The 25675-nt window shown below is 43.4% G+C and overlaps 1 protein-coding gene across 4 annotated transcripts in view; it reads left to right on the forward strand.

Annotated features, from left to right (window-relative positions):
• The first annotated feature begins 4632 nt into the window (after nucleotides 1-4632).
• The window catches only part of HELZ (helicase with zinc finger), a 236830-nt gene continuing 215787 nt past the window's right edge, over nucleotides 4633-25675 (forward strand). The window contains exons 1-3 of one of the 4 annotated variants that reach the window (XM_058284578.2): nucleotides 4633-4761; nucleotides 6055-6110; nucleotides 10840-10896. The gene's annotated coding sequence lies outside the window, so the exon portion shown is untranslated. The remainder of the gene's footprint in view (nucleotides 4762-6054; nucleotides 6111-10839; nucleotides 10897-25675) is intronic. The other 3 variants (XM_058284577.2, XM_058284579.2, XM_058284576.2) reach the window with 3 other exon arrangements.

The raw sequence follows: 25675 nt of genomic DNA on the forward strand, positions 1-25675 counted from the left end.
AATAGGGAGAAAGTGTGTGTTAAGGAATAGTGTAATTTTAAATATAACAGTGAGGGAGGTGGATGTGGCTCAACCTCTTGGGTGCCCACCTACCACATGAGAGATCCTGGGTTCTGGTCCCTGTGCCTCCTAAAAAAGACCAGCAGATGCCACCTCCCACCACAAGAGAGCTAGACTCTTCCCCTGCCAAAACAAGTAGAGTTCACAAGCCAGTATGTGGCTCAGTCCGTTGGGCTCTCAGGTGGGAGGTTCCATGTTCAGTTCCTGGTGCAGAAGGTGAGCAAACAATGAGCAGACAGACGAGCAAACCATCTGGGGGAAGAGGGTGATAAAGAAAATTAAAGTGAATAAAAAATAAAAAATCTTAAAAAAAAAATACAACAGTGAGAGAATGTCTTACTGGAGTGAGCAAAATGTGAAAGAGTGAGCCATGTGGCTATACGGGGAGAGAGTGCTAGTGAAAGAGGAAAGAGTTACAAGGCATCCTCGAACAAGAGGCCAGTATGGCTGAATGGGTGTTAGGGGAAGAGAAGTAGGAGAGAGGAGGCAGATCGTGGAAAACTCTAGTTTCTCCTCTGAAGGAGATGGGTAGAAATCAGAGGAGTGATATGATCTGATTTGCCTTCTATAAAGAACGGTATGGCAATAGTGTTAAGACTAGATTGGGGGAAGTACATGTGGCTCAACTGATAGAGTTTCCGCCTACCATATGGGAGGACATGGGTTCGATCCCTGGGGCCTCCTGGTGAAAAAGAAGAGGAAGTGTGCTCCTGTGGCAAGCCAGTGCCTGCACAAGTGCCTGCATGGTGAGCCAGTGCCTGCATGAGTACCCACATGAGTGCCCGCCTGGTGAGCTGGTGCCCCGTGCAAGTGAGTCATGCAGCAAGATGATGGTGCATCAAAAGAGAGACAAGGGGAGAGTCAAAGTGAAGCACAGCAGAAACCAGGAACTGAGATGGTACAACTGACAGGGAACCTCTCTCCCCATCAGAGGTCTGCAGGATCAAATCCCAATGAATCCTAGAGGAGAGAAAATGAGAAGACAACACAGACAGCAAAAACAGCAGGGTGGGAGGAGGGGAAGGGGGGAAGATAAATAAACAAATCTTAAAGAGAAAAAAAGATTGGGATAGGAGTAAAGAAAAGGAATTAATAGTCATTTGGACCAGGTGGTGGTGATGGAGGTGGAAAGACACAATCAAGTTCTGGGTACATTTTGAAGGCAGAGGGATGGAAGGTTGCATATGAGAGAAAGACTGGAGTGCTGGGGTGATGAATTTTAAGGATGGGCTTGCTGACACCTGAGCCAGGGAAGACTGTGTTGGAGCACAGTTGTGCGTGTGGGGGGCGATCAGAAATTCTTTTCTGGATATGCTGAGTTCGAGAAGTCTAGGGAAGTCAGGAAGCTGCTGTGTGAGTGTGGAGCTCCGAGGAGAGCCCTGGACTGGAACTACAGGCTGGGGATTACTTCCTCAGGGCAAAGGTGGTATTTTAATGCTTGAGACTGAAAGAAATGACTGGGGTGAGGGTGAAGGTGGGGGGGGGGGCGGTGAGGGGGTGGGAGTTGTAGTGGAAGAAGAATAAAGACGCTGGGACTGAGCACTAGGGCTCTTCAATCACGGGAAAACTGAGAAGATGTGGCCAGTGAGGGGAGAAGAAAATGAGGGAGGAAAGAGGGAGTGATTGGGAAATTTGAGGCTATGTGTTCTTTAACTCAGAATCAGAGTGAAGTCAGGGACTGGGTGGCCCAGGGGCCTGTTTCTCCCCCACTCCACTCCTACTGGCATGCCTCTCGACATGGCATGGTCAGAGCCGGTGGCCAGGGCCCCTCGGCCAGGCCCTCAGTAGCACATTCCATGCTTCAGCACTCCCTTCCGCCGCCATCTCCAGTCCTGATAAAAGTTGGGTCATACATTCAACAGATATTGACCGAGCATCTATAGACATGCCAGGCCTTGGTTTAGGCACAGAGGATTAAAGCCAAGGCCTTTGCCCTCCTGGAGGTCACACTCTCACAGGGGTGGGACAGATAATAAGCAATTAAACAAACAAACAAGGTAAGTTTCTAAAACAGGGTAAGGGAATTGGGAGTGACCTGGCAGGTGAGGCTGCTCTGGCTCATGAAAGGCCTCTTTAAGGAGGTGACATTTGAGCTGAGGCTGAATGATAGAAACAGATGATCTTCAGAAGAGGTGGGGGGAAAGGTTCTTGCCAGGAAAAAGCTTGGGGTGCTGCAGGGGAAGAAAGAAGGCTGGGGTGGCCTGTGGGGCAAGGGAGGACAGCAGGGTGCCCCCACAGTGAGGGAGGATACTCTGTCCTGGAGACTGGCAGCGATGAAGTTAAAGAGCCGGCAGGGGTCACCTCACGAAGGACCTATGGCCATAGTTGGAAATTTGGGTTTTATTTCCAAGTGTGATAGGGAAAACTTTGGTGGAGTTTCATCAGAGCACGATTTGATTTTCATTTCACAAATGTGACTGGATTGGTCAGATGAAGAAGGGACTGTAGGAGGCAGAGTAGGGGCAGCAAGAAGAGTTAGGAAACTATCCCAGCTCAGGCAACAGGTGGTGTCTTGGACAAGAATGGCCCAGGAGGCACCTGGAGTCGGTGAACGGGTCGTAAACTGAGCAGTTCTCTGGGTCAAGGTCTGTATGAGGAAACAAACAAAATAAAACAAAACTAAACTATCAAAGAAATATGCCTGGAAATGTGGCTAATTAAGTGCTGATGAGGAACTGGAAAAGGAGGCTAAACGGAAGAGGCGACTTGGGCGCCTTCTGCAGACGGGAGAGGCAATCCATTTCCCAGCAGGCGGTAGAGGGCCTGGGGAGGGGCACTGCCTGTTCCCACCGTACTCCCCACCCCCACCCCGAACCCGGCGAGGCAGCTAGAGGAAGACGTCTGAGAACCTGGCTCCGAGCTCTGGTTTCCCAACTCCTTCGTAGCTCCGCGGAGCGGGTGACTCAGGGAGGTCCCTCCCTGGCTCAACGGTTCCTGCGCTCCCGGGCGGCCCGGAGTGACTCATTGCCTCGCTCCCTCCCGCACGGTTGACCCCAGGCCAAAGCCTGATGAGCCTACACCTCACTCTTCTCCTTGGGCGGAACAATTGCCTGGTGCAGCTCGTAGCTGCCCGGGGGCAGGGCTCTAGTGCAAACGTCCGGGGTCCTGCTAGAGACGCTGGTCGTGTATCCAGACCCCCACCCCCAGGCCCTCAGCCTGCACCGAAAGGGGGTGGTAATGCGCCTACTCGTGCTTTCTTCTAACTTGAGAGCCCTACAACAGCTTTTCATAGCGAATAATTTCGCAAGCAGCATGCCTAGGAGGGTTGGTTTTTCTTTTTTGACACCTCCTTGTAAAAACTTTTTTTATTTTTTAAAGCAACCAGAGCCGGCCGCCAAAGTTTGCAAAGCAGAGCCTAGAGGCGAGAGGGGACTGAAGGACGGGCTCTATTTCTGGGGGAACCTGGACGCCGGGGCTCCGCGAGGCAGGAGGGCGAGTGCGCCGGGCGGGGGCGAGTCCCCTCGCGGGACATCTCCAAACAGCGGGCGGGGAATAGTCCGGAGAGGGTAGGTTCCCCTGCACAGGGCCGGCGGCCGGAGGGGTCGCTCGGGATCTCGGGGTCCCCGGCCGGCGTCTCGGCGCCCTCTACCTTCCAGGGCACACCTTCGCAGCCGGGCGACTCGGCGCTCCCCCACCCCCGGGGCGGAAGGCGGCGCCCGCGGCCCTGCTCTCGTCCCGCCGCCTGACTTCGTGGCCCCACGGGGACCCGGCAGGTGGCGCCGAGCGGAAGCACGGTCCTCCCTGCCCCGGACCCTCCCCCGAGCGCCGGCGTGCCTCTGCGCGACGCCCGAGCCCGCGAGTTCCCGCCCGGCGAAGTCACCGTCCGCAGCCGGACAGTGAAAGGGTGGATCCGGCTGAGCCTCAGGCCACATTCCTATGGGAGGGGTCCCCCCCAGAGGGTCGCAGGTCACTTTACTGCCGAAGGGCGGGAGACCTCAGGAGAGAGTGAAAAAATGGGGCTGCATTTAGCCGTCTTCCTTGATTTTCTCCCCCATATATTTTTAAACGCGCTTTGCCGGTGGACGCGGGGACCCAGTGTCCGCCCTTCCCGGAGTTGACGGCTCTGGAGCGGGGTGCCGGGACGGAGGCATCTCCCTGCCCCGCGGAGGCCGGTCAGGGCAGCAGGAGCCTGCGCGCCGGGGCCCACCGCCCGGCCCCGGAGCCCTGGGAGCTCGCTGACCTGCGGTGCCCGAAGCCCGCTGCTCAGCACCGGCTCTATAGAGCAGTCAGAGCCACAGAAATGCGCAAAAATAAATCAATGAACAGCTCTTCCCTGCCGGCGGCAGGGAAACCTCGGGCTGAGGAAACGCCGACGAGGGGCGTGTGCCGGGGCGGGAGGGCGGCGGGGCAAAAGGAACAGTCGTGGAGGCGAGGGGTGGGGGGGCGGCCGGGGCAGGGAAAAAGAGGAAAATGGAAAGCCACATTTGACGAACGGGGGTGAATTTTAAACACGAGCAGCGCAGAGGGGAGGAGGGGGCCGGGCCGCGGGCGCAGGGTCCTGCCAGGCACCCGCGGCAACTTTCCGGCGCGGGAGGTGCGGCCGGAGGGGGCGGTGCCGGCGGCGGCGCCGGCGGGAGGCGGGAGTCGGGGGCCTGCGCGCGCGGGGCGGGGGGGTAGTCACTTTAAAGGCTCTTTCTTACCCATAATGCTTTGTGGGGACGTTGACAAGTGGATCCAAGATGGCGTAGAAAGTAATGACAGGTAAGTCTTGACTTCCCTCTTCTCTACTGCCGAGACCGCTCCGCGAGCTGCCGGAGCCCTCCCGGGGGGGGGGGGCGCCTGGCCCCCCTCGCGCTCCCTCGGGCCCCGGGAGGGGCGGCCCCGAGGCGGGCCGGGGGTCGGGGCCGCCCGCCGCGGGGCCTGGGAAGCGGGGCTCTTCGAGGCGAGGCCCGGACGCTGGGGCTGTTTACAGCTTCTTCCCTTCCTCGGTCCCCTTCCCCTCCGCTGGGGGCCGCGGCACCCTCGGCCCGGGCCGAGGAGGGAGCCCTGCAGACCCAGGCTGGGAGCCCGCGGGAGGTTCTCCCAGCCGCGGCCATTCCGGAAGGGGGTGTCGAGCCTCCTCACACGCTCCTCTCGTCCGGGTCTGGGCTGGGGGTGGGGAGCGTGCCGGCCTCCCACGCCCCGCTGGATTCTCCCCTCAGGGCTCGGACTTCCACCCGGGCGGCGCGGGGGCTGGAGGGTGGGCGTCGGGAAAAGTGGGTCAGGGGCGCGCCCCGTCCCTCCCCCGCTGAGGGCTGTTGGCTTGAGAGTCACTTTTTCCCCCCTTTCCCCGCCCCCTCCTCGGAAATTCTCATTGGCCCACAAGCACAACAAAAATAAAAACAGACTATCCGTTCCTGGAGATTCCTTTAAGAGTCCCCTTTTCAAGGACTTAGAGACTGCAGTCCTATCTTGGGAACTTTGATTCCTCTCCCTTCCTCCCTCCCCAAATTATTTGCGCCTTCTCCACTCTCTTCTTTACTGGGGATCCTTTAGTCAGGCCTTGAAGCCGGGGTCTTCCGGTTCTTGGATTGGGGTACTCAGATTTTGTTCAAAACTAAAAAAATTTCATTCCTTCTCTCTCACACCTAACACTTTTCAGGCAAATCATTCATCTAATAAGTACAACTCCAGAGACAGTGGATTCCTGGAGGGGGGGGGGGTGGGTGAGTCCTGGACAGTTCTTAATTTTGGCCTCTCAAACTCAATGAAGTTTCCTTTTTCTTTTCTCTCTCTTTTGTTTTTGAAAGTACCGTCAGTCAGTGCTGAAGAAGATGGCTTTTAAAAAAAAATGTTTTTGACCTTAAGAACATTTTATGATCTATTTTGACTCTTTGAAAGAAAATGTTTTTTAAAGTAACAGCTTCAGTTGCCAAGCTGCAGACTGTACCATTCTGGTAACTTTTTTCCATTTGAAATTTAGATAGCCTTTCATTTCAGGCTGATAAAATGTTTGCTACTGATAATGCCTATTACTGGTGTTGTAAGACACATTTTACTTTTTATTTGCCTCAGGAATTGGATGAAGTAATTGATCACTAATGAACTACAGTGCTGGTGAGATGTGTAAGGTGAGACTGCAGTTAAAAATTATTTACCCTTTTTTCTTTGTTATTTTAATCAACTCCTATGAGTATGGCTGAAACTTTGCATAATTTGATGAAGCCATCTTTGTTTCCATACATCTCACTCAGTCAAACGGATATATGGGCAGAGCTAAATTTAGAAGGGAAAAATGTGCCTAATGGGTGCCAAACTTTTCAGTGTCTCCAACATACTCAGACATAGTGTGGCTTATCCAGAGCAACTGTTGTTTGCAGCTATTCTTGATAAGTATCTTCAACAGGGGTGATTATAATTTGCTTATTTAAATTTCCTAGTGTAACTTTAATTGAATGTCTTATTTTATCTGTGATTTGGTGTCCATAGCTTACTTTACATTGAGTATTAGTGATTGTGAGTGTGGATTTTGTGTATCCATAGTTTGTGGGACTATTTTAAAGTAAATCATTTCCACAGAAAAGAATTATTTTTGGCAAATCAGACACTCTTGCTCTTATTTTCTGACAAATGGAATAGCACTTGTCTCCCTCATAATTATTCTTAAATAAAAACTGGTCATTATTTTCTGTTCACATATGATGTGTGTAAATACTTTGAAGAATTCAAAGTGTTCTTTTATTTCAACTAGTAATGTTTTGGACTTTCAGGACATTATTGATATAGTATTTAAATAGTTAGCATTTTGTGCTGGGGAGACTTAAGAAATTTGCTAATTCTACATTTTTCTCAGTCTTCTCATTTACAGAATATTTTACTATGATTTATTTGGAAAAGTGTAAGACATGGTGGGTTGATTGGTTACCACAGGTTTCTTTTTTTCTTCAACCCATTTGGGTTTTGAAATCCTTTCATGAAATTTTCATATCTATCACATCTGTTTAGGAAGAATAAGCTGTGCTGTATTTGTTTATTTATTTATTTTTAATTTAGGCATTCAATTGCCATTTTTATCTAAAAAAAAAAGACTTGGTTGAGGAAGGTGGCTATAAATCAAAATACTTTTGTAATTGTGCACACCATATTTGCTTGTGTTTAAAACTCACCAGTGCTAGTGTGTATTCCATATCATTTTTATTTTTATTCTTGGCAGGGACAATGTAGTTTTTTTTCATTAATTTTCCCCCCAGTTTGTAGGTGGAGCATAGTCATACTTTAGGCCTCTCCAATTTTAACCTTTTATCTTAAATTTACAGATTATTTTGTGGTAAGGAATTAGTGATCTGCTTTTTTATTATGGAGGTATTCATTTGTAGTCTCAAATTGAATATTTAGAAGTAGGTAATCAATTGTCTGGCCTGAAGAGTGCCAACACATTTTCCTCAATTTTTGCATGTACAACTAGGGGCAGTATTAATATTCACTTTAACGTGAAATTTGTAGTTGGTAACCAAACACCTTGTTATACCAAGTGTTCTAGAGTTTGAAATACTTTAGTATTGAAGGTTATGATGAAGTAGAAGTCTGTGTCTTGGAGCTGAATAAAGACATAGTTTTTTTAGTCTGTCCTTTTGGCTGGGAAGCTAGGACACTATTTTTAGGTAAGGCTGTAATTTTGGGGAATCAGTTAGTACATTTCTATCAAGTTGGCAAATTTGCTTTTTGCAATTGTGTAGCAAGTAGTTTTGTTTTCTAATACCTTAAATATCTTTAAAAAAAGTAAAACATTGAAAAAAGTCAATCCACAGGTTTTTTTTTTAAGATTTATTTACCCCCCCACCCCGATTTATTTATTTATTTATGTCTCTCCTCTTCCTCCACCCCCCAGTTGTCTGCTCTCTGTGTCCATTCACTGTGTGTTCTTCTGTGACCACTTCTACCCTTATCAGCGGCACCGGGAATCTGTGCTGCTTTTTGTTGCATCATCTTGTTGTGTCAGTTCTCTGTGTATGTGATGCCATTCTTGGGCAGGCTGCACTTTCTTTCGTGCTGGGCAGCTCTCCTTGCGGGGCACACTCCTTGGCGTGGGGCTCCCCCACACGGGGGGCACCCCTGCATGGCAGGGCACTCCTTGCATGCATCAGCACTGTGCATGGGCCAGGTCCACACGGGTCAAGGAGGCCCGGGGTTTGAACCGCAGACCTCCCATGTTGTAGGCTCATGCCCTATCCATTCGGCCAAGTCTGCGTCCCAATCTACAGGGTTTTAAAATGTTTATCAACATTTATGGACTGTTCACTGTTTCACTGGGGAGGGGAAGGAGAGATGCCAAAACAGTAGGAGAAAACATTCCTGCTTGCAAAGGGTCTTGTGTAATTTAAAAATATACAGCATATTCGTGAAAGGCTAAGAACATTTCAGAAGGACCTACAAGTAAGTATACCAGATCTTATAAATGCATTTTTATACTCTTAAGAAGTAGGCTTGGCATTAATATTGAATGCAGGTTAGTCTATAATTGTTTGTCTAACTACATTTAAGATCCAAATACAAACCCAGCACAAGAAATAAAGTCCTTTGCCTGTTGTTTTAAATGTATAGAAGGGTTGGAACAGAGTTTATCAACAGTGGTTATCTAAGAGAGGGAGAAGCACTACTTTAAATTTTAAGCAAATTGTTATGATTGTTTATTTTCATAATAAAGTAAATGTACTTGCAAATGTATTTGATTTCTAAGTAATATTTTGAATTATTTTTTAGAAGTATGTCTATGGAGAGCATAGCCATACCAGTTTACAATCCATTTAAATTGATGGGTGTAGTCAAGATTACTTCTGTAACATTGGCTAGGAGAAGCATGAAACGTAGTGGTCTGTCACTTCTAGTTGTGCTAGAGTAATACTTTTGAGTAATCCTGAATTTAATAGTGTTAACATTTTTCTTTTTAAAAGAATATTTTAAAAGAATATTTTTCTTTTTAAAAGAATATTATAGATGTAACAAAGACTTTTTAAATATATGTAATTTTTTTTTTAAGTTGTCAATTTTCTAAAACAAATTGAAAGTTTTTCAACATAATACTAAACATTCAAACATCCATTTATGTTTTACTCTTGTAAATTGTATTGGGTCAGTTTCTCCAAGTGAGAGCAGGAAATTGTTTGATAAAGTTAGAGTTTATATTTTTACCTTGCTTTTGAACAAAAAGGAAACCTGGTTCATCATCAGATTCTTTAAAGAATGCATGGTGTATTTTTTGACATAACCATTTTGAAGTGTGAATGTTTGTGATTTTTGTAATTTTCTGAGCCATGTTTTTACATTTGAATTTGGCTTTTTACTTTCTTCTGTGGAAATTCTCCATGTTGTGAAAATTTTTCTGCATGGTAAATTTCCTGTCAGTAGGCAATATATGTAATTAATGTAGTTTTTAAAAAATGTGTTTATTTTTATTCAAAACTGAGACATGTTTATGGTAAACAATTTGAGCAGTACATGAGTCATAAATATATAAAGTAAAAAACAAAAATAAACATCAAGCAAGCAATCAGATCCTCTGTACTTCTTCCTCCATCCCTAGTCCTTTTCCCCTGAGCTGACCACAGTCAGTAGTCAGGTATCCTTTAGTTTTAGGAAGTCTGGTATACTGGCAGTAGTAAAAGTAGAGAGTGGGAGACCTGGGAAGGCATGGTCCTTGTACTAGAGCTTAAATGATGTACAGGGTCTATTCTGCTCTTATTTGCTGTTGTGTTAATAAGGTTGCTAATTTTAAACTACCATCAGTTTAAGATAACTAATTGATTTATTTGGGAAACACTTAGTTAATTCCATTGTCAGGTTAGTCAGATTTTGATTGTTCTGAAATTTTTTTTTTTTAAGATTGATGTAGTTTCTTTATTTCTCCTCCTGCCCCTTGTTGTTTGCACTCACTGTCTGCTCTCTGTGTCTATTTTGTGCTGTCTGTGTCTGCTCATCTTTTGAGGAGGCATGGGGAACTGAACCTGGGACGTCCCATGTGGGAAGGAGACACCTAATCGCTTGAGCCACCTTTGCTCCCTGCTTGTTGTGTCTCACATTGTCTTTCCTTGTTCTGTCTCCTCGTTGCGTCATCTTGACTTGCCAGCCCATTGCGTCAGTTCGCTGTCTTGCTTGTCTTCATTTGGAGGCACTGGGATCCAAACCTGGGACCTCCCATGTGGTAGGTGGGCATCCAGCTGCTGAAGCCACATCCGTTTCCATCTTCTTAACTATTTTAAGAAAATACTTGTGATTTGAATTTGGATAATTTTAGGGCTGGGAGGTAGTAGTGATGGTAATGAGTTACTGCCTGTTAAATTTTATGATAAGCTGCATAGTGTACTTACTCTAGATTTTTTAATAACTCCTTGTCATCTCCTTTAATTCTTCTAACAACTCACAAGATAATTTTTGTCATTTCCATTTGCAAAGGAGGAAATTTAGGCTTAAATGTGAACTAACTGATGAAACAGCACAAGGACAGTAAGTTGTGGAGCTGGTATTCTGTCTGGGAAGCCTGCACTCTTTCTATTGTAATGTGCTCTACTGTTTCTAGCTAGTCTGTCTCATTTTCCAGTTGAGAAAATTTAGGTCTGGAAAGGTTAAGTGACTTGCCCAAGGTTACACAGCTAAATAGTAGCAACATTAAACTAAACTTTTATCTTTTGACTCTTATCTCTGGACTCCTGGTCCTGTGCTGGTTATGCTACATTTTATTAAAATGCTATGGACCAAAAGACCATATGCTGTGAATATTGGATACAAATGCTTCAGAATTGATACATCAGTGAATTGTGTGTGTGTACTACTATGTATTTAAAAACTTCCTTCTCTTTCTTTCAGAAATTATAAAGAGCTCTGATGGGCTATTTGGGTGATACCCAGTGCAGTGAACTGCAGGTGAGTAACATTTAGGAGAGCCTTATTTAGAAAACCATAACTTCGCAAAACCCAAGAAAGAGATGAGAAAGACTTAATCTAGACAAGAGCATTTGACTAGATAGAAGGATAATGTGGGGCATGGTGGGGTGACATAGGGTAGTAGTAAAACAGCAGTTGTGTGAAGATACGGGTCGTAACTGAATTGGCTACTTCCTGGGACAGACTGGACACAGAGCAGACCCTGAAGAGGCTCTGCCAGCTGTTTTTGTCACATGAGTTTATTTGATGTAATGGTAGGTTAATCTTCCACTTTGGTTCAGAATGAGTAACCTGTCCGCATGTGGGTGGAACTTGAAGCGGTCTTTCAGTTTTGTGCCAACATTCTTGAGCAGTGATCACTCTGTGCACTGATGAAGTTGTTTAAGTATTGAATTGTTTCTTTTTCATGTTATCTGGTATATATTGTCATTAGTGACTTTCATATATCTGCATTTTTGAGGATCTAAATACAGAGATCATTTCAACAGACACAAAAGGTTGAACTTTTTCCCCAATGGTTGTACTACTTGCATCATATACTCTCAGTTCTTCATTATTCATGTACTCATAGCTCTTCATACTTTAATGACATGCCCTGCTAATTAAAGAAAGTTTAGTCTTGAGTATTTATTATTTTATGGTAACTGATCTCGGTCCATTATTGTATCCTGATCATTCATTACTAAACTTAGAAAATGGTAATGCTACAGAAGATATAAGAGATGGAAGACTATTTTAATATCCTTGAGGGGCCTCAGTCCTAAAATTAATTTTTGGTATTTTCCCGGACTAGTCTTTTATTAGACCTCTTCAGCTCCAGAAAGCTTAAGCTCTTAATAAAATGACTTGCCATCCTGCCTTTTGGACTCCTGCTGTGTAAGAATTACAAAAATATGACTAGCCACTTTTTAGATATCTGTTTTAAGCTGAGTTTTTAGCTTTCTATTCTTTGTAGATAAAAAATAATTACCTTTTTTCCTACTCTCAACTACTTGACACCAAGCTCTTCGATTTGTCTTTAAATTCATGCTTCCTTTTCCTGTAATCTTGTCTATTACTGAGTCAGCAAGTTGGCCTTGAGAGTCACATAGACTTTAATGTGGCAGTACTGTGTATTTTTAGGGCTTACAATTAAACTTGGTCCTGGCTACTTGCTGATTGTTAAGTAATACATGGTTATTGGGGTTCTTTGTTTCTTGAGTATATGATTGTTTTGTATGGTATAACTCCCACAGAACTCATGTAGATGATCAGAAGACAAACTGAGACAGTTTGGAAAGCTGGGGTTTGAGATGTTTATAAGTCATTGCAAGTAAGGAGAACATAAGAGTTCAGTCAAGGTCAAAGTGAGAAGTAGAAGGGAGAGGTGGATCTCTTCTTGAGACTGCATCAAACTTAAGTCCTGGAGCTCTTTTATTTCCTGGGTGTGGTGGTACTTTCCTTCTTAAATTTTGAATAATATTACATAAGTTGTTGAAGTTAGGGGTCCCTATCCTGAACAATTGATTTTCTTTTTGGCATTCCATTGCAAAATACATATATTTGGGAAGCAGACTTGGCCCAGTAGATAGAGCATCCGTCTACCACATGGGAGGTCTGTGGGTCAAACCCTGGGCCTCCTTGACCCGTGTGGAGCTGGCCCACATGCAGTGCTGAAGTGTGCAAGGAGTGCAGTGCCACGCAGGGTGTTGCCCGCATAGGGGAGCCCCACGTGCAAGGAGTGTGCCCCATAAGGAGAGCCGCCCAGCGGGAAACAAAGTGTAGCCTGCCCAGGAATGGCGCCGCACACACGGTGAGCTGATGCAGCAAGATGATGCAACAAAAAGAAACACAGATTCCTGTGCCGCTGACAACAACAGAAGTGGGCAAAAAGAAGAACACACAGCAAATGGACACAGAGAACAGACAACTGGGGCGGGGAAGGAGAGAGAAATAAATAAAAATAAATCTTTAAAAAAAACAAAAACAAGAAAAACAACAAAATACACAGTTTTTGCTCATTTTAATCATGATGCATTATAATTTGAGTTTTTTCTACTTATATCATAAAACACTTCCGTGTTATAGGTCTTACAATTTTGATATATATGTTTACATTTTGAAAGGTTGCAAAATTTTTCATTGCCGTGTTCTCATAATTTGCCTAAATCATTATGTTAGGTATTTCTGCTGTTGGCTGGTTTTTAGCTAACATTTTAATCCATATTAGTGGATTCAATTAACACTGTAATCCACGTAAGTATGGATATTACATTTTTTTCTGACTAATTGTATCTTTAGGATAAATTTTCGGGTAGCATTATTGTGTTAAAGGATATGAATTTTTGGGGATTCTGGGCACATATTGTCCTATTGTTTTTCAAGGATAGGGCAATAGGGCATCAGTTTGTATTCCTTTTTTTTTCCCTATTTCTCTCCCCTACCCCCCCCCCCCCCTTGTTTGCTCTCTTGTGTCCATTCACTGTGTGTTCTTCAGTGTCTGCTTGCATTCTCGGGAGCACTGGGAATCTGTGTCTCTTTTTTGTTGTACCATCTTGCTGAGTCAGCTCTCCGTGTGTGTGGGGCCACTCCTGGGTAGGCTGTGCTTTTTTCGTGTGGGGTGGCTCTCCTTGTGGGGCACAGTCCTTGCGCGTGGAGCTCCCCTATGCAGGAGACACCCCTGAGTGGCATGGCACTCCTTGTGTGTGGCAGCGCTGCGCTTGGGTCAGCTCACACGGGCCAGGAGGCCCTGAGTTCGAACCCTGAACCTCTTATATGGTAGGTGGACACTCTTATCAGTTGAGCCACATCTGCTTCCCAGTTGTATTCCTAGTAGAGATATATGGATGTATCTCTTTCACCATAAGCTGGACAGAAGTTCATTTTTTTTCCTTAAAAGATTTTGCTAATTTAATAATGTGAAATGGCACATGCATTTCTTCTAAAATGTTAGATTTTCCTATTTAAATCTCTATATGGTAAGTTCATATTCTTTGCTATTTTATGCAATAAACTATTGATGTGGGTTTTGGATGGTAAGGCAAGTACAGTCAACTTATTAACAGGTGGTAATTCAAAAGATAACCAGATGTGTTCTGTGAAAATGTTCATAATAGAGTGAGTGTGGTCTGGATGGTAGTTTGGTGAAATGGTTCATGATGGAGTCTGGTTTGCATGGTAAGTGAACTTGGGTAAATGGTTGAAGGGAACCGGGTTGTTCCAAGATTCAATTCTGCAGTTACTTATTGGGCATCCACTGAGTTCATTCATCTCCTGTGTTCCTCGTTCTGAGTGCTTCTCAGCTTATTGTCACAGCATTCCCATGGTTTGAAGGAAGAGGCTGCTTGGGACTGCTCCAGGCTTGACTTCTTGGTGGCTCTGGCTGTTACACTCCCTTTGTGGCTGCTTGAAGGACTAAAGAGGTCACTATCTAGGACGTCTTTAACTTATTCATGTCATACCAGTGTGCCATGGCACACTCTTTGAGAAACTCTGTTCTGAAAAATGCGAAGATGAATAAGACATTGTTCCTGTTGACAAGGAACTAATCATCTAGTAGAATAGGGACAACAGAAAATGAAAGGACTATTAGGAATTTGATAGATGCTGTAAAAAGAGGTTCATACAAGGTGTTTAAGGGTTAAGTGGAGGGAGTGATACTGCCCCCTTGGGGATATTAGGGAATGCTACAACTGAAGAGGTAATATTTAAATTTTACCTTGATGATGAGAATTAATGGAAAGAAAAGGACCTTTTGAAGGGAAGCAGAATTTGAGCAAAGGCTCGGTCATGTGCTTGGAAATGTGGCAGGTGTCAGGAAACTGCACTTCCATATTCCCTGTACCCTGGGCTATATAACGAAACATAGTGGAAGGTGAGGCTCCTAGCAGGTCAGAGCTGGGTTTGGAGGATCTTAAATGTCAAACTCAGGATGAATATGATGGACTGGCAGTAAGGAGAGCGACTAGAGACAGGGATTTGAGTTGGGTGACCATAGTCCAAGTAAGGAATGGTAAGGGTCTGAGTTGACTTGATGACCTTGGGAATGATTGTAAAGGAGATAATGCATTAAATAGTTATTTTGGAGGTTGAGTGGAGAGAGAGATGAATGAGAGGAGTAGGAAATAGCCGTAGTTACATGTAGTAATTAAAATTTTTTATTATTAAAACTTTCAAACATAAAAGTAGAAGGGTTATAAGCCCCATATACTTATCATCCAACTTCAGCAGTTATCAACTACTGCTCAATATTGTTTGATCTGTTCCATCTCTCTCCATCAGTTATTTTGAGGAAATGGGATAATGTTTTTGGTGACCTTAAACTTCTGTATTTGCAGGTCAGGAGAATTAGTTTAATATGTTATCTTCCTGGATTTCCAGATAGGGTTTAGAGTGAAAAGAAGTAGGATTAATTTCCAGAATTTCTATGCTGCCTCAGATTTTGTGTCTTTGGGCATATCACTTAAGTCTTGTGAGTCTTAGATTGTCTGTGAGATGGAGGTAATATCAGCTTCACAGAATAACGTGAGATAAGGTATATAAAAACCCTCTATGCATTCTAAACTTTGTACATTTTAGTTGTCAGTAATAACAAGAACATGGTGCTATCCCTTTGGGCTTCTTTGTTACTGGCATGTAGTTTATATTATCCAATAAATTTTTATTCACAATTACTCATTTACCAGGCACCTGGACTTCCACAGTGAACAAAACAGACAAAAGTCCAGCTCTTGTGGAGCTTATATTCTAGATCTAGGGGGCAGTAGTAGCTAATACTTCCATGATGATCACGGTGAGCTAGGCCCTGTTCTCAGTGTCTTAACAGATTGAAACCCTCTGTTTCACAGAGGAGGAGATGGAGGCACAGAGGGTCTATGCAAACTGCCTCAGGTCATACTGCCAGGATTCAGGTTCAGGAAGATGCCTTAAGCCTATGCCCTTAACCAATGTGCCATAGCATTTAAATTGATAAAAAAAAGTCAGGTCCAGATTTAAAAAACAAAACAAAACACCAAAAAAACAAACCAAAGAAAAAAATGCCACTAGCTTCTCTGTGGATAGAGGCATATTAGTATTCTTTAATAGAAAAATACTTTCCCTTATATATAACTTTCTTTGGACTTTGCCAACTTTCATGGCTTCCTTAGATACAAATGGCCACCTCTGTGGAAGGAAGTCATCTTTCTGCTGGCACTTGGGCAGGAGTTCTTGAATGAATTCTCTTCATGCTTAAATTCTTTTTCCTTTTTTTCCCCCACTCCCCTCTCTTTCTCTCATCTCCCTACATTCTGTCCTTCCTTTTTCTCACAGCTGTGCTCTCTTACCAGACTTGTAAACTGCCTGGTCCCGGGATTCTCTTCTGCCTTTGCTCTCTGTTCTCTAGCCTTTCTCTGCCAGTCTCTCTGGACCTTGCCCTGTGGGTTGACTTTTTCACGTTTATTTAGTGGGTTTTTCATCAGGATTAGTTTCCTACCTCCAGCTCTGGTTCTGTCCTCCCAGCTATCACTCCTCATTCACAGGCAGGGTATCTTGTAAAATGGGTAAGGAGCAAGTCTTTAAATTTGCATCTAGATCAGGACATGGAATTTACTGCTTACAAGGAGAGTATTATGAACTGTATCAGGTTTTAGAAGTGATTTATGTAGAATAATAGGATTTCAGAAGTAGAAATGATTTTAAAGTTTCCTAATTCACTAGCAGTAAGAGGCAAAAAGTGCTCTACTATGCCTCAACATTTTCACTTCTTTCTTAGCTGGTGAAGGGATGTGTCTATATTGGATCTCTTGTGTAGGATGAGCTATGTCTGCTCTAGGGTACACAGAATGCAACTTTATGAGATCTGCTCTTCTAGTCTACGTGACCCAATTTCTTATAATTCTTTATAGTCTTCAATTGTGTCTTCTCTGAAGTTATTTAATCCTCTTTCCAGATTCTTTAAAAGAAGATAATATAGTTATAGTCAAATAGATTTATTTGAAAAACGAGGGAAGTTAGAAATTAATGAGCCCAAGATCTGTATAAACTGCCCAGTCTTGAATGTTAGCTGTAATTTATGTGAAATAAATCATTCCTTTCTATCACTTTTTTTTTAATTTGGAAAAAGTAAATCAAGCAGTACATAAAATTAGACCACATATTTAAGAGAGAAAGCATTTGTGGTTCAGTTTGGGGTTTGAATCACTTTTTAAAAAAAGATTTATTTATTTATTTAATTCTTCCCCCTCCCTCGATTGTCTGTTCTCTGTGTCTATTTGCTGCGTCTTGTTTCTTTTTTTTTTTTTTTTTTTTTTTTTTGCGTCTTGTTTCTTTGTCCACTTCTGTTGTCGTCAGCGGCACGGGAAGTGTGGGCGGCACCATTCCTGGGCAGGCTGCACTTTCTTTCGCGCTGGGCGGCTCTCCTTATGGGTGCACTCCTTGCGCGTGGGGCTCCCCTACGCGGGGGACACCCCTGCATGGTGCGGCATTCCTTGCGCACATCAGCACTGTGCATGGGCCAGCTCCACGCGGGTCAAGGAGGCCCGGGGTTTGAACTGCGGACCTCCCATGTGGTAGACGGATGCCCTAACCACTGGGCCAAGTCCGTTTCCCTGAAACACTTTTAAAAAATTTGTATTTTGAAAATCATCAAGGCAAAGTTGAAAGAAAAGTATGATTAACACCACCCATTTCCTAACATTTTGCCACATTTGCCTTATCTCTCTTTCTCTGTCTCTAGATAGAAAGATAGATTATTTTTCCCCCCAACCAGTTGAAAGTAAGTGGCACACATCTTGGCTGGCACTTCATCCATATTTCAAAATGTATCTCCTAAGGAAAAAAACCTCCTCCATAAGCATAATCCCATCATCACACCTAAGAAAGTATTAATTCAATAATTCCATCAAATATGAAGTCATTATACAAATCTCTCCAGTTGTTCCAAAAATGTCTTTTAGTCCTCTAGGTTATTGTGTATCTTCAGTTACTCTCAATCTAGAATAATCTCTTCTCCCCTTTTTCCTTTTCATGAAACATGTTGCTTGTTGGAAAGTTAGAAAATACAAATGAATTTAAAAACTCACTTGTAGGGAAACGGACTTTGGCCCAGTGGTTAGGGCGTCCGTCTACCATATGGGAGGTCCGCGGTTCAAGCCCCGGGCCTCCTTGACCGGTGTGGAGCTGGCCCATGCGCAGTGCTGATGCGCACAAGGAGTGCCCTGCCACGCAGGGGTGTCCCCCGCGTAGGGGAGCCCTACGCGCAAGGAGTGCACCCATAAGGAGAGCAGCCCAGCGTGAAGAAGGGAGCAGCCTGCCGAGGAATGGCGCCGCCCACACTTCCCATGCCGCTGACGACAACAGAAGCTGACAAAGAAACAAGACGCAGCAAAAAGACACAGAAAACAGACAACCGGGGGAGGGGGGGGAATTAAATAAATAAAAATAAATCTTTAAAAAAAAAAAACAACAAAAAACACACTTGTAATTCCATTGCCCAGTGATAGACTTTTTTATTTTTTAGTAACGTTTTTATTTGGAAATGATTTTAAATTTATAGTAAAGTTTACAAATGTAGGTTGGAGTTATGTACATCTCACTCAGGTTCTCCCACTGTTAGCATCTTGTATTTCCATAATATATTTATCTAATCTAAGAATCATCATTGGTAGTGTACTTGTAACTAATCTCCAGGCTTTATTTGGATTGCTCCACTTTTTCCACTAATACCCCTTTTCTGTTCCAGCATCTGCACAGGATCCCATATTGTACTTAATTATCATGTCTCCTTAGCCCTTAGCATACTTTGGCCGGTGAGAGTTCCTCAGTCTTTCCTTGTTTATCATGACCTTGACAGTTTTGAGTAGTGGTCAGATGTTTGTAAAATCTCTTTCAATGTGAGTTTGTGTGATGTTTTCCTCATGGGGTTATGGGCTTTTGGGAAGGAGATACCCACTTTTTTTCCCCCTCACCCCTCCCCCTCCCCTGCCCCACTGTTTTTGCTATCTGTGTCCATTTGCTGTGTGACCTTCTGCATCTGTTTCTCTTTTTGTCTTCTCTTCTGGTCTTTCTACTCTAGGATTCACCGGGATTCAGTCCTGGGGACCTCTGATGTGGAGAGAGGTTCTCTGTCAATTGCGCCACCTCAGTTCCTGGTCTCTGGTGCGCTTCACCTTGACTGTCCTGTTTGTCTCTTTTTTTGTTGAATCATCATCTTGCTGCGTGATTTACTTGCACGGACACTGGCTCACCACGCAGGCACTGGCTCACCACATGGGCACTCATGCGGACACTTGGCTCACTGTACGGGCACTCAGCTCACCATGTGAGCACTTGGCTCACCATGTGGGCACTCGGCTCACCGTGTAGGCAAACACGGGCATTCGACTCGTTGCGCGGGCACTGGATCACTGTGCAGGCACGCTTTCTCTATCTTTTTTTTAAGATTTTATTTTATTTATTTTTCTCCTCTTCTCCCTGTTGTCTGCTCTCTGTGTCCATTCACTGTGTGTTCTTCTGTCTCCGTTTGCATTATCAGGCGGCACTGGGAAACTGTGTCTCTTTTTTGTTGCGTCATCTTGCTACATTAGCCCTCTGTGTGGGATGCCACTCTTGGGCGGGCTGCTCTTTTTTCAAGCAGGGTGGCTCTCCTTGTGGGTCACACTCCTTGCGTGCAGGGCACCCCTACATGGGGGCACCCCTGAGTGGCATGGCACTCTTAGTGTGCGACAGCACTTGCACGTGGGCCAGCCTACCACATGGTCAGGAGGCCCTGGGGATCGAACCCTGGACCCTCCATATGGTAGACGGACACTCTATCAGTTGAGTCATGTCTACTTCCCCTCTTCTTTTTCACCAAGAGGCCCCAAGGATTGAACCTGGGTTCTCCCATATGGTAGTCAGAGGCCTTATCACCTGAGCCACATCCACTTCCCGGAGATACCCACTCATATCCTTCCTGGCTTTTTATGTAAAATATTCCATACAGATAGATATATATTTTACACAAGTGAGATCACAGACATTATTATTATTATTATCTTATTATTATTATTATTTTAGGCGGTACTGGGGACTGAACCTGGGACCTTCCGTGTGGGAGGTGGGTGCTCACTGTTTGAACCACATCTGTTTCCTGTACCATATTATTTTATAGACTGAATGGTTTTACTTATAAAATGGGATTTCACTATATGTATTATTTTGTAACCTTTTGTTTCATATCTTTCCAATAACCCTTTATTTTTAACACTGCTTCTCTATGAAACTATGTTATGAATTCCAAACATCTGATTTGAAAATGTGGTTTTAGAACGTAATTTGTTGGTTAATCGAAGATGGCCTTTAAGTAGGGTGGTGGTGGTGATACTATTTTGTTTTAATTACATAGTTTTAAAATATTGATTTATGCTTTATTTGAAAAGCTTTCCTGTTTTGAGTTATTACATGTCTACACAGATAATCTGGAAAAGAAAATGAAGAAATACAAAGAATAGAAAATGTTTTTTAACAGTAAAACTTCCTTGGCAAGTAGCAACTTTTTCTAGAAGTCATCCTTTTGGTATAATTTACCTGATTTTAAAAAAAAAACAACTCCCTTCCTTATTGGTGCTTGCTGTCTGCTCTTTGTCCATTCATTGTGTGCTCGTTGTCTTTTTTTAGGAGGCATCAGGAACCAAACCTGGGACCTCCCATGTAGGAGGGAGGCACCCATGGCTTGAGCCACCTCTTCTCCCTGCTTGTTGTGTCTTTCATTGTGTTTCCTTGTTGTGTCTCTTTGTTGTCTCATCTCGTTGCGTTATCTCGCCATGCTAGCCCATTGTGTCAGCTTTCTGTCTTGGCTCTTCTTCTTTAGGAGGCACTGGGAACTGAACCCAGCATCTCCTGTGTGGTAGGCAGGTGCTCAACTGCTTGAGCCATATCCATTTCCTCCCTGGTTCTTTTCTTTTTTTTAAAGATTTATTTATTTATTTCTCTACCTTTCCCCCTGCCCCAGTTGTCTGTTCTCTGTGTCTATTTTGCTGTGTGTTCTTCTTTGTCTGCTTCTGTTGTTATCAGTGGCACGGGAGTCTGTGTTTCTTTTTGTTGCATCATCTTGTTGTGTCAGCTCTCTGTGTGTGCGGCACCATTTCTGGGCAGGCTGAACTTCCTTTTGTGCTGGGTGGCTCTCCTTACGGGGCGCACTCCTTGCGCGTGGGGCTCCCCTGTGCTCGAACACCACTGCTTGGCACGGCACTTCTTACACACATCAGCACTGCGTGTGGGCCAACTCCACACGGGTCAAGGAGGCCCAGGGTTTGAACCATGAACCTCACATGTGGTAGACGAACGCCCTAACCACTGGACCAAGTCTGCTTCCCTCTGATTCTTAAATATGGGTTTTATTTTATTTTATTTTTTAATCTTTATTGATTACTAAGCAGGTTTAATGATTTAGGAGGAGGCTCCCACTGTTCAAGAAATAATTTGGAATTACTGAAACTAAGAAGACTATCTCTAGAATTGTGGCAATTCTAAAAAATGGATCAGGAAAAGTCAAAGTAATTGATGGGAAAAATCTTAATTTTAGCTGTTATAATTTTTTAAAATTTAGTTTTTCTTCTTTTTATCATTCATTAAAACGTCAGGATATTTCTTTTATTACTTAAAACCATTTACTTTGCTCTGTTGAATTCTGTTCATTCTGGAATTTTAGAAGAATATACCTCTTTATGAAAGAGATTATTTAAAATAGAATATGGTTGATGATCTAGTTTTTCTCAATAGGCTTAGTCTTTCTTCTAATGCTTTTTGCATGCTCAGTGATTTTATAAAAGTTTTAGAGAAAAATCAAGGCTGAATGGGAAGTACAGTATAATAAATACAATTTTTTGCTTTGCAAAATATTTTGCCTGTGTACCCCATGGAACCATCACAGGTTCCAGTTTTGGATGAAAGCAGATAAATTTAAAGATAGCACTCTTCTTTATGATTTGGCTTTTTAATGAGACTTGACTTTGGTATAGGATAGTTCTTGGAATGCTTGGCATTTAAGTTATTTTAGGTTATCTCTTTGGGAAATTCAATTGAAGTACTTATTAAATGATTTTAATGAAATTGAACAGTTGTCAAGGGGATATAAATCATAGAAATCAGATGAAACATTTATTAGTTGTGTTGGGAAGATAAGGCATCTTACTTGATGGGTTTAATGCAAAATAATAGATGATTAAGAGGCGAAGTTGGGAAGCGGATTTGGCTCAACTGATAGAGCATCCGCCTACCATATGGGAGGTCCAGGGTTCGAACCCAGGGTCTCCTGACCCGTGTGGTGAGCTGGCCCCATGTGCAGCGCTGACTCACAGCGCTGATGTGCAACACGAGTGCCGTGCCACACTGGTGCCCCTTGCGTAGGGAAACCCAATGTGCAAGGAGTGCGTCCCATAAGGAGAGCGCCCTGCATGAAAAAAGCACAGCCTGCCTAGGATTGGCGCTGCACACACGGAGAGCTGACGCAGCAAGATGACGCAACAAAAAGAGACATGGATTCCCAGTGCCGCTGACAAGAATGCAGGCAGACACAGAAGAACACACAGTGAATGGACAAAGAGCAGACAGTGGGGGGTGGAAAGGGGAGAGAAATAAATAAAAAATAAATCTTTAAAAAAAATAAAAAGAGGCCAAGTGATTCTTTAGGAAGTAATGTTGGTTTGGAGGGAAGAGCATCTTAGAGAAGTAGGCCCTGAAGTGTTCATTAAAAGCTAGGTAGCAGGAAGTGGACATGGCTCAACTGATAAAGCATCCATCTACCATATGGAGGGTCCAGGGTTTGATCCCCAGGGCCTCCTGACCTGCGTGGTAAGCTGACCCATTTGCAGTGCTGCTGCATGCAAGGAGTGCCATGCTGTGCAGGGGTGCCCCTGCATAGGGGTGCCCTACACGCAAGGAGTGTGCCCCACAAGGAGAGCCACCCTGTTTGAAAAAAGCGCCACCCACCCGGAGTGGCACTGCACGCACGGAGAGCTGATGCAGCAAGATGACGCAACAAAAAGAGACACAGTTTCCCAGTGCCTCTGGATAATGCAAGCGGGACGCGGAAGAACACGTAGTGAATGGACACAGAGAGCAGACAATGGGAGGAAGGGAAAAGAGATAAATAAATAAATCTTAAAAAAAAAAGCTGGGTAGGATTTAGATCCAGAGAAAGGAGAGGAAAGGATGTTCCTGGCAGAGGCAAGCAACAGCATTGTCAGAGATCTGTGTAGTTGGGGGTTTGTATATGGTGGTGGTGAGAAAGTTAGTTGTAGCTGGATTGTTGGGTGTCCTGGCTATCTGACTGGTAAACTTCAATGTTATTTTATAGGCATTTAGGAACCATATACCATCTCGAGTATGGTTCTTACCTTTTTCCTCCCTGAGGAAACATGACACTTTAGTGATCACCCTTGTACACACTGGCTCACCATGGCCGTGCTGCTCAGTGGGGGAGGAGGAGGCAGGTTCTGATAGTGCTTTCATCCTTAATTGGTCTACAGCATGTGGTTATTTTAATACAAATGTATCAATTTAGCTTCTACTGCCTTTGTCACAATACATTTACTTCCTAACAGAGCCTTATTTTCGGGATCATAATTGAGTTTCTACACGGAAGATAATATATTACACAGATTAAAGGCAAGTTACTGGGAAGTGGATGTGGCTCAAGCAATTGGTCTCCCATCTACCATGTAGGAGGTCCAGGGTTTGATACCCAGGGCCTCCTGGTGAAGGCAAGCTGGCCCACGTGGTGAGCTGGCCCAAGTGGAGCGCTGCCCATGCAGGAGTGCCGGCCAACCCGAAGAGCTGATCCAATAAGATGAAGCAAAAAAAGAGACACAGAGGAGAGAATAAGAGACTTAGCAAAAAACCAGGGAGCTGAGGTAGCACAAGAGAATGACCACCTCTCTCAAACTCTGGAAGGTCCCAGGATTGGTTCCTGGAGCCACCTAATGAGAATACAAGCAGACACAGAAGAACACATAGTGAATGGACACAGAGAGCAGACAATGGAGGGAGGGTAGAGAAATAAATTAATCTTTAAAAAAAAAAAGGCAAATTCCTGACTTAACAAACGTGAATCTTCATTTTTTTCTAGCATTTCTTCTTTTGTTTAAATTTTTAAATTTTGCTAGTTACATGAAGAAATTTATGAATTTTATTGGTTTTCTTTCGGTTTTATTTATATAATCTAATAAAGATATTTTAGGGCTTAATAAAAAACCAATAATGGATTTTAGTAATTTCTGTCAAAGTAGAAAGTGGTGATGTTTAAGTCAACTCATCAGTCTTTTATAACCTTAACAAGTGCAAGTGCACTTAGATTCATTCCGTCTAAGTTGATTATGAGTAGGTAATATTGTTTTTGTAATACAGTTTTGTAATAAGTACAAAGATGTAGGAGATGCAGAAATAATCTTGAATTAAGATTAAAGGACTTTTAGTTACTAATATTGTTTCCCCCATTTGATCACAATTTATGCCTGTTCATTACAGCTGAGAATCAAATACAGAATTTAGATTTTTTAGAAATATGAGACCATGAACTGCATTAAGAAGAGAAATTAATTTAAGGAAGGTAGCTGATTTTTAAAGTAAAAGTACATTTCATGATTTTATTTCAAAGTGGTCTGGTGATTATTTTCACACTCTCACAGGAGAAGATACACAGTGGGAAGAGAATGATACTAAAAAACCACCCCTCCTCCCTTTGTCAACTGCTATTGAATGTAGTAGCCTGCTAAGTCAGCCTGCCACCTATTTGATACAGTATTGATTTTATTCTTCCAATATTAACTTTTGATCCTGGACCAACTATTTAACCATGAAAAAATTTTTCAGAACTATCCTAGATTTTGTGCCAAGAGAATTTGAATGTATGTTCTGTTTGGAGATGTTCTTTCTGAGCCTCTAGCCTACATACTCAGGAAGAAGAATGCATGAATTTTCCATTTAGCAACAATAATCTTATTCTTCTGCATCTATTTCTTTTCAATTTTTAAAAACTATGGCCATTGTAACATCAAGACTCATTTTAAAAATTTTTAAAACTTTTTAGTTATAGTAGAATTGATTTTTCCCTCTTTGGAGTCCAGTTCTATGAATTTTTCTTTTAAAAGATTTATTTTATTTATTTATTTTTCTCCTCTTGTTGTTTGTGCTCGCTGTCTGCTAGTTGTGTGTTCTCTGTGTCTTCTTGTCTTCTTTTTTAGGAGGCACTGGGAGTTGAACCCGGGACCTCCCATGTAGGAGGGAGGTGCCCAATCTCTTGAGCCACATCCTCTCCCTGCTTGTTATGTCTATCATTGTATTTCCTCATTTTGTCACCTTGTTGTGTCAGGTCACTGTGCCAGCCTCTTGTGTCAGCCCATTGCATCAGCTTGCTGTCTTGTTCTTCTTTTTTTAGGAGGCACTGGGAACTGAACCTGGGACCTCTTATGGGGTAGGCAGGTTCTGAAATACTTGAGGCACATGCACTCCTCAGTTCTGTGAATTTTAACAAGTGCATAGTTCATGTAACCCCCTCCACATTTGGGATATAGAACAGTTCTAACACCTGGAGTAAACTCCCTGGGGAATCTCCCCTTCTGCATAACCCCTGGCAACCACTGATCTGTTCTCCATCCCTATAGGTTCGTCTTTTCGAGAATGTCCTATAAACAAAATCATATAGTATGTAAGCCTTTGAGACTGGAGTCTTTCAATCAGCATAATGTCTTTGAGATTCACCCAGGTTATTGCATATATCAAAATTTTTTTCTTTTTTAATGCTGAGTAGTTTTCCACTGTA

Source organism: Dasypus novemcinctus, chromosome 21, assembly GCF_030445035.2.
Source record: "Dasypus novemcinctus isolate mDasNov1 chromosome 21, mDasNov1.1.hap2, whole genome shotgun sequence".
Lineage (NCBI taxonomy): Eukaryota > Metazoa > Chordata > Mammalia > Cingulata > Dasypodidae > Dasypus > Dasypus novemcinctus.